Here is an 8,957-nt window from a genome sequence, read left to right as displayed (position 1 = left end):
GACCGGGAAGGTTAAGACTCAACCCGCTGAATGCCCGGCCCCGGGCACACCACCCCCGGTCTCAGGGCCATATCTCGGGGAGGCAATGTCGCAGCTCCGGGCCGTCAACGGCAGGTGAAAGGGGCCGGTGCGCCGCGGAAGGCGACACCCGTCCCGTCAGGCTGCAGTTCTGCTCGGGCGAACGGTGTCTGGTAAACGGGAGAGCACTACGCCACCGATAGCACCGGAACGCCCGGACCCATTGCCTCGCGGCACCGGTGGCTGCTAGAGGGGTTCCGGCGCCGTCAGCCGGGGTACATCCCAGGCCGCCGGGACGGCGGGCAGCCAGAGGCAACGGACTGGAATGCAACCAGACTTGAGTCTTTCCATGCCGTGGGCAAAAAGGCAGGGCTGTGGGTCAGCACAGTTTGGCAGACCTAGCCGCAAGTGCGGGAAGGGCGGAGGAGCACACGGACGCCGCCTTCCCAAACTGAGCCCAAAGTGCCCAGGCAAGCACCCCCCACCCCACCGCCCCGTAAGCTCGCCTAATCAGTGAGCCCAAAATAATTTCAGAGTGTGGAAACATTATCCAAAAAGTCGAAAACAACGGCCAGAGATCAAGTGCGAAAGGGGAAATCAGTAACAAGCAAGCCCAGTAATCATGAAACAAAAAGCGCAAAAGTAAGTAAAAACTGTGAAATCATTAAACAAAAAGTCGAAAATAATGTCCAGAGACTAAGTCCGAAAGAGCAAATAATTAACCAGTAAACATAGTAATCATTAACTAAAAAGTGCAAAAGTAACTTAAAAGTGTGAAATCATTAACCAAAAAGTCGAAAATAATGTCCAGAGATCAAGTCCGAAAGAGCAAATAATTAACCTGTAAGCAGAGTAATCATTAACCAAAAAGTGCAAAAGTAAGTTAAAAGTGTGAAATCATTAACCAAAAAGTCGAAAATAATGTCCAGAGACTAAGTCCGAAAGAGCAAATAATTAACCAGTAAGCAGAGTAATCATTAACCAAAAAGTGCAAAAGTAAGTTAAAAGTGTGAAATCATTAACCAAAAAGTCGAAAATAATGTCCAGAGACTAAGTCCGAAAGAGCAAATAATTAACCAGTAAGCAGAGTAATCATTAACCAAAAAGTGCAAAAGTAAGTTAAAAGTGTGAAATCATGAACCAAAAAGTCGAACATAATGTCCAGAGACTAAGTCCGAAAGGGCAAATGGTTAACCAGTGGAAGGGCGATCAAGCCGAAAAATGTGCCCCGATTACACGGAATGGAGTTCCAGAGGGCCGGCCAGAGTTGTCAAATTCGTCCCGCTGATCGGACGCTTGTCATTCGGGTGGCTGGGGGTTGGCGGGGTATCTGCACTGTAGTAGGAGGTGGCAAGTCGGGACTTGGAATTTTATTCCAAGAGTCCACCCGAGCCTCCAGGTCTGCATGGACCGACCCTAGCTGCCGCCCAACCGACTTTTAAACCTTTTTCGGATAGGAATTTTTTCCCATTTTCGTCCATTTTTCGGGTTTTCTGTCGGGCTTAATAGGCGGCAGCCTGACCCCTGGCTGAGGCGGGGGGCGCACTCTCCCTTGCATAAGGGTCCGGATTTCCGCCGGATAGAGCCCCCGACGGCCTCCCAACCCGGGTGCCTGCAGGGCGGGGGAAAAGGGTAGTCCCAGCCGCAGGAAATCATTAACCAAAAGACTTAGCCGTCGGGGCAGAGGCTAAGACCCGGGCTGGTGAAATCATCAACCAAAAGACTTGAGCGTCGGGCAGGGAAGAGAGGCTTCCCTGCGAACTCATTAACCAATACGAATGCACCCTTTTCCGAAATAAGGCGAGCCTTGGGCCGGGAAGGCCAAAATCCCCAACTCATGGAAGTGTATGGGGTCGGACCCGGCGACATTCCCGGGCCCCGAGTTGACCTTTCCCCACGGGGGCGGTCAAGTTGCTCCCGCCAAGACGGCACGTTGCATTTGCTGCCGCTCTAGTCCCCGGGCTAGTTAATCAGTTGCTGTCGGAAGTCCCGATGCCGAAATGAAAAATGGCCGCTGCGGCGATTTGGCGCCTCATTTTCGGAAGGACTACCGGCAGGCAACCCGCCGAATTGACACTTGCGATTCGGGTGGCTGGGGGTTGGCGGGGTACCCGGAGATTTTCGGGAACTCGATTTTCAGAACTTTTGCTGTCAGCAGTGGCACTTGCAAAGTGACCGAAGAAGTGCTACCTCAAGGAAGGACCTTCTTTTGAACAAAAAGACCTTCTGAAGAGTGCCTGGAAGTCATTTATGAGCATTTAAGGGTAAATCTGGCGGACTTTCCATGCTCTGTTGCCGGCTCTGAAATATCGCACAGTTGGGTCTAGGTCGGTAGACTGGCTGTGAAAACAGACAAAGCGTTTTGGCGAGCGAGGGAAAACAAGGTCTTGGAACAGATTGGGGTGCGGCGGTGAGCAGGCACACCACACCCAGAGGAAAAGAAAAACCAAAGTCTATGACATGTCTGTTGGTACAGTGAGAAAAGCAAAGAAGGGAGGGGAAAAAAAAGGCTGTGATGGCAGAGCAAAGCCGACCTTCATACAGATATACATGTCAAAAAAGAAACTATGCCCGCAAAAGACTTGGTGCGAAATAACAAGGCTCCTTGTGAACGGTTATCTTTGTCTGTCAGGCGCACATTGTGGCGGCGTCGCCTGGTTTCCTTGGGTTGCACTACATGTATATCCTATTCTCAAACGAAAAGTGCGTGCCCAGAATCATGTCCAAGTTAGGCGACGCACGCCGGCTGGCATCACCTCTCCGTGCGAGCGCCGAAAGCTCTGGTCGACCTGTTTGGCTACGCTGGTTGTGGTTGCTCCTTACAGTGATGGGGACGGAAAACTGATGTGAGTTTACAAGTTGACCAGGCGACGTCAACCAAGTTGCATGCTTCCCCCCCAACCCCACACTCACCCACCTCTATTGAAGAGTCTCTGCGCTTCTCTCTGACCTGGATAGCAGGCCATTGTAGAATGCGAGCATGAGCAAATCCTCCCTCTCCATTGAACAATCCAAGCTGTTTTCTCTGGCCCAGGTAACTGCCCAGGTAACTGGCACTTGCACAATGCCGGAACGGAAATGTTGTCCATTTCCATTCAACAATCACCACTCGCCTCTGTGACCGAGTTAACTGGTAGTCCCAGATGTTGAAATGAACAAGTCGCCATATCAGATGTACAATCCAAGCTCCTGGCTATGATCCGGGTAACAGGCAATTCCGCAATGCTGGAATGAACAAATGCTCCATCTGCTCCAATGAGCAATTACAGCTCATCTCTGAGACCGCACAGAGTCTCACAATGCAAATGTGAACAAATATCCCATCTCCAATGAACAATCCCAGCTCCCCTCCTAACGCGGCCTACAGCTCCTCTTACTGACCCGGATAGCAGATAGTTCCACAACACTGGCATTAACAGAACCCCATTCGCATTGGACAATTCCAGCTGCTCTCTTTGGCGCAGATCACAGACAGCTTCACAATAAGAGAAAGAAGAAATTCCTCATCCTAACTGAACAATTTAATTTCCCCTCTGACACGAATATCAAGCAGTTCCACAATGTGGGAATGAGGAAATCCACGAGCTCCATTGAATCCTTGCTCCTCTCTCTGACCCGGGTAACAGGAAGTTCCACAAAGTAAGAATGAACAAATCCCCTAACTCCATTAAACGCTGATAATTGCATCCTCTGACAGATGGTAGTCAGTTCCATAATTCGACAAGAAACAATTATCCATCTGCAATGAAAAAGACCTACTGCTCTCTCTGACCCAGATAACAGGCTGTTGCACAACGTGAGACTGAACAATGCCACCAACTTGCATTGAACAAACCCAGATCTTATCTCTGGCTCGGACAACTGGTTCCACAATGTGTGAATGCTCAAGTCCCTCATCGCAATTGAACAATTCCAGCTCCTATATCTTGGCCGCATCACAGGCAGTTCCACAATATTAGATTGAATAGATGTCACATCGCTATTGAACAATCCCAAATCCTGTCTCAGGACCGGGAAGTTCGCAGTTCCACAATGTGAGAATGAAGGAAATCAAGATCCCCATTAAACAATCTCAGCTTCTCTCCCTCTCCCTCTTCCAATAGCAGGCACAATGCGGGAATGAAATAATCCTGGTCTCCATTGTGCAGATCCATCTCCTCACTCCAAACCCAATAACAGGCATTTCTATAAGGTGGGAATCAACAAATCCCCATGCGCAGTAATCTATTCCAGCTCTTTCTCTGGCCAGAACAACAGGCGTTGCCCTAATGCAGAAATTAATATGTCCTCATATAATAAGTCCCCGTAGTAGTTGCAGGCACGTAGTGCAGGAGTCTCCTGTGGCCATCCCCCTCTCAAACAGATATACTGCTTTGGATACTGTTGCGGGATATGACCACCTAGGGGAAAGCAGCAACAGCCACGTCCGTGGCACCACGGAGGTCGCTGCTGCACAGCAGGGGAGGAAAAGCGGTGGAAGAACTATAGTGATAAGGTACTCTATCGTAAGCGGTGCAGGCAGGCGTTTCTGTGGCCACAAACGAGACTCCAGGATGGTATGTTGCCTCCCTGGTGCGAGGGTCAAGGATGTCTCGGAGTGGCTGCTGCACATTCTGAAAGGGAAGGGTGAGTGTCCAGAGGTACCAAAAACATAGAGAGGAAGAGAGATGAGGTCCTGCAAAGTGAATATAGGGAGTTAGGCAGAAGGTTAAAAAGCAGGACCTCTAGGGTTGTAATCTCAGGATTGCTCCCTCTGCCACGTGCTAGTGAGGGTAGGAATGGGAGGATAGAACAAATGAATGCGTGGCTGAAGAGTTGGTGTCGGCGGGACAGCTTCAATTACTTGGATCATTGGGATCTCTGCTGGTGCAGGGGTGACCAGTACAAGAGGGACGTGTTGCATCTGAACTGGAAGGGCCCAATGTCCTTGCGGGAAGGTTTGCTATTACTACTCAGGAAGGTTTAAACTAGTCTGGCAGGGGTGATGGACCCAAAGTAGTAGTCTCTCCGATGAGATAGTTGAGACAAATGCAGAGGCTAAAGCAAGAAAGTCCTGTAGGCAGGCCGGGCAGGGGCAGGACAGGGAGCGTGGATGGTCTGGTAGTCTAAACTGCATTTACTTTAATGCAAGAAGCCATACAGGTAAGACAGTTGAACACAGAACATGGATCAGTACATGGGATTGTGATGTTATAGCTATTACGGAAACGTTGTTGAGGAATGGGCAGGACTGGCAGCTCAATGTTCTGGGTACTGATGCTTCCGAGGTGAGGTGGAGTCAAGAGCGGAGGGTCAGTTGCACTATTGATCAGGGAGGACATCACGGCAGTAGTTAGAGAGGATATCCCGTGGGTGGGGGGGTGGGGGGGATGTCCAGCGAGGCCACATAGGTAGAACTTAGAAATAAGAAAGGGGCGATCACATTGATGGGATTATACTATAGGCCCCCGAATAGTCAGAGGCAATTGGAGGAGCATATATGCAGGGAAATCACAGATAGTTGTAGGAATTAGAGAGTTGTAATAGTAGGTGATTTTAACATGCCTAATATTGACTGGGACTGCCTTAGTGCTATGTGATCAAATGGGGAAGAATTTGTTAAGTCTGTCCAGGATAGTTGTCTGAGGCAGTATGTGGATGGCCCTACTAGAGAAGGGGCTACACTCGACCTCCGCTTCGGAAATAAGGATGGGCAGGAGGTTGATGTGTCAGTGGGGTTGCACTTTTGGACCAGTGACCATACCTCTATTAGCTTCAAGATAGTTATGGAAAAGGATAGGACTGGTCCTCAGGTTGAAGTCCGAAATTGGGGGAAGGCTAGTTTCCATGGCATCTGACAGGAACTCTCAAAAGTTGAATGGGAGAGGCTGTTTACAGGTAAAGGGACGTCTGGCAAATGGCAGGTTTTTAAAAATGAGATAGGAAGAGTTCAGGGCCGGCATGTTCCTGTTAGTTTGAAGGGCAAGCCTGGCAAGTTTAGGGAACCTTGCTTGACAAGGGATATTGAGGGTCTGGTCAGGACAAAGAAGGATGCATATGTCTGGTATAGGCTGCTGGGATCAAGCGAGTCCCTCGAGGACTATAGGGGATGGAGGAATACACTTAAGAAGGAAATTAGGAGGGCGAAAAGGGGACATAGGATTTCCCTGGCCGATACGATAATGGAGAATCCTAAAAGATTCTATAAGTAGGTTAAGAGTAAAAGGGTAGCTAGGGAGAGAGTCAGTCCTCTTAAGGATCAGTGTGGTAACCTATGTGTGGAGCCACAGGAAACGGGCGAGGTCTAAAATGAATACTTCTGATCTGTATTTACCGTGGAGAAGGTCCTGGAAGATAGATAGCGACTTCGTTGGGGGAGGGCGGGGTGGTGGTGGGGTGACGTGCAGCGATATCCTGGAGCATATCAACATTACAAAGGAGAATGTGTTGGAGGTTTTGAAGCTCATTAAGGTGGATAAATCCATAGGGCCTGACCAGGTGTATGCTAACATGCTATGGAAGGAGCTTTCTGTATCATCGTTAGCCACGGGTGAGGTACCGGAAGACTGGAGGATAGCTAATGTTGTGCATTTATTGAAGAAGGGCATTAGGGATAAGCCAGGGAACTACAGGCCGGTGAGCCTTACATCAGTGGTGGGAAAGTTATTGGAAGGGATTCTGAGAGACAGGTTTTATATGCATCTGGAAAGGCAAGGTCTGATTAGGGATCGTCAGCATGGCTTTGTGCGTGGGAAATCATGTCTCACGAATTTGACTGAATTTGTTTGAGGAGGTGACCAAGAGGATTGACGAGGGCAGGACGATGGACGTTGTCTGCATAGATTTTAACAAGGCCTTTGACAAGGTCCCGCATGGTAGGCTGGTCCAGAAGGTTCGAACACATGGGATCCAGGGTGAGCTTGTCAATTGGATACAAAATTGGCTTGGTGATAGGAGGCAGAGGATGGTAGTGGAGGGTTGTTTTTCAGATTGGAGGCCGGTGACCATTGGAGTGCCTCAGGGATCGGTGCTGGTCAATCTGTTGTTTGTCATGTATATTAATGACTTGGATGTGACTGTAGGGGGCATGATTAGTACCTTTGCAGATGACACCAAAATTAGTGGTACAGTGGACAGTGAAGAACGTTGTCTAAGATTACAACAGGATATAGATCAACTGGGAAAGTGGGCAAGGGGTTAGCAAATGGAATTTAACGCCGACAAGTTCGAAGTGATCGATTTTAGGAAGTTAAATCAGGGCAGGACATATGCAGTGAATGGCAGGGACCTGGGGAGTGCTGTTCAGCAGAGAGACCTTGGGGTGCAAGTACATAGTTCCCTGAAAGTGGAAACACGGGTAGACATGGTGGTGAAGAAGCCGTATGGCATGTTTGCTTTCATTGACCGAGGCATTGTGTACAAGAGTTGGGACGTCATGCTATAGTTGTACATAACGTTGGTTAGGCCGCATTTGGAGCACTGTGTGCAGTTTTGGTCACCGCACTACAGGAAAGATGTGATTTAGCGAGAGAGGGTGCAGAAAAGATTCACAAGGATGTTGCCTGGTTTGGAGGGCCTGTGGTATAAAGATATATTGGATAGACTGGGTCTGTTTTCCCTGGAGGGAAGGAGGCTGAGAGGGGACATGATAGAGGTATGTAAAATTATGAGGGGCAAAGATAGGGTTGATAGCCAGAGTCTGTTTCCATGGTAGGGATTACTAAAACTAGAGGGCATAGTCTTAAGGTGAGATGGAGGAGGTTTAAAGGGGATCACAGAGGTATAATTTTCACTCAAAGAATAGTGGGTATCTGGAATAAATAGCCAAAGGAGGTGGTGGAGACAGGAACAGCAGCAACATTTAAGAGGCATCTAGACAGGGACTTGAATGAGAAAGGAATGGAGGGACATGGAATTAATGCAGGCAGGTGGGATTAGTATAGATAGGCATTATGGTCAGCATGGATGCGGGGGACTGAAGGGCCTGTTTCTATGCTGTACGACTCGATGACTCTATTGATTGCACTATTCCAACTCCACTATCTGACGCAGATAGCTCCACAAAATGGGAATGTCTGAATGGAAACAGGTTTTGATCCCAAGCCGCTGCACATTTCAAACACTAACTTATTTTTTGCCTAATGTACGATATTTACCTAATAGATTTCCATCCCAGATATTAAGCTGTAATACATTAAAATGCAGCGAAAATATGATTGGGCATTGTTTCAAATACTGGAGCACATCAGGGTACTTTGCAATCCGGGGAAAATGACTGAAGGAGTAAGAAACATAGAACCATAGAAACATAGAAAATAGCAGCAGGAGCAGGCCATTCCGTCTGCCATTCAATACGATCATGGCTGATTGTCCAAGCTCAGTATCCTGTTCCCGCTTTCTCCCCATATCCCTTGATTCCTTTAACCCTAAGAACTATATCTAACTCTGTCTTGAATATATGTAATGATTTGGCCTGAACTGCTTTCTGTGGTAGAGAATTCCATAGGCTCACCACTGTCTGGGTCAAGAAATCCCTCCTCATCTCAGTCCTGAATGGCTTGCCACATATCCTTAGATTGTGAGCCCTGGTTCGGAAATGCCCCGCCATCAGGAACCTCTTTTCTGCATCTAGTCTGTCCAATCCTGTTCGAATTTTGTAGGTTTCTTTGAGATCTCCTCTCATTCTTCTAATCTCTGGCGAATACAAGCCTATTCAACCCAATCTCTCTTCATCCGTCAGTATTGCTCTCCCAGGAATCAGTCTTTGCTGCACTCACTCCATAGCAAGAACAGCCTTTCTCAGATAAGGAGGCCAAATCTGCACACAATACTCATGATGTGGTCTCATCAAGGCCTTTTATAATAGCAGCAAGACATCCTTGCTCCATTACTCGAATCCTCTCGCTATGAATGCCAACATAGCATTTGCCTTCATAACTGTCTGCTGCACCTGCATGCTT

This window comes from Heterodontus francisci, unplaced genomic scaffold, assembly GCF_036365525.1.
Source record: "Heterodontus francisci isolate sHetFra1 unplaced genomic scaffold, sHetFra1.hap1 HAP1_SCAFFOLD_210, whole genome shotgun sequence".
Taxonomy (NCBI): Eukaryota; Metazoa; Chordata; class Chondrichthyes; order Heterodontiformes; family Heterodontidae; genus Heterodontus; species Heterodontus francisci.
The sequence above is the reverse complement of the archived record's forward strand: the minus strand, read 5'-3'. Positions refer to the sequence as shown.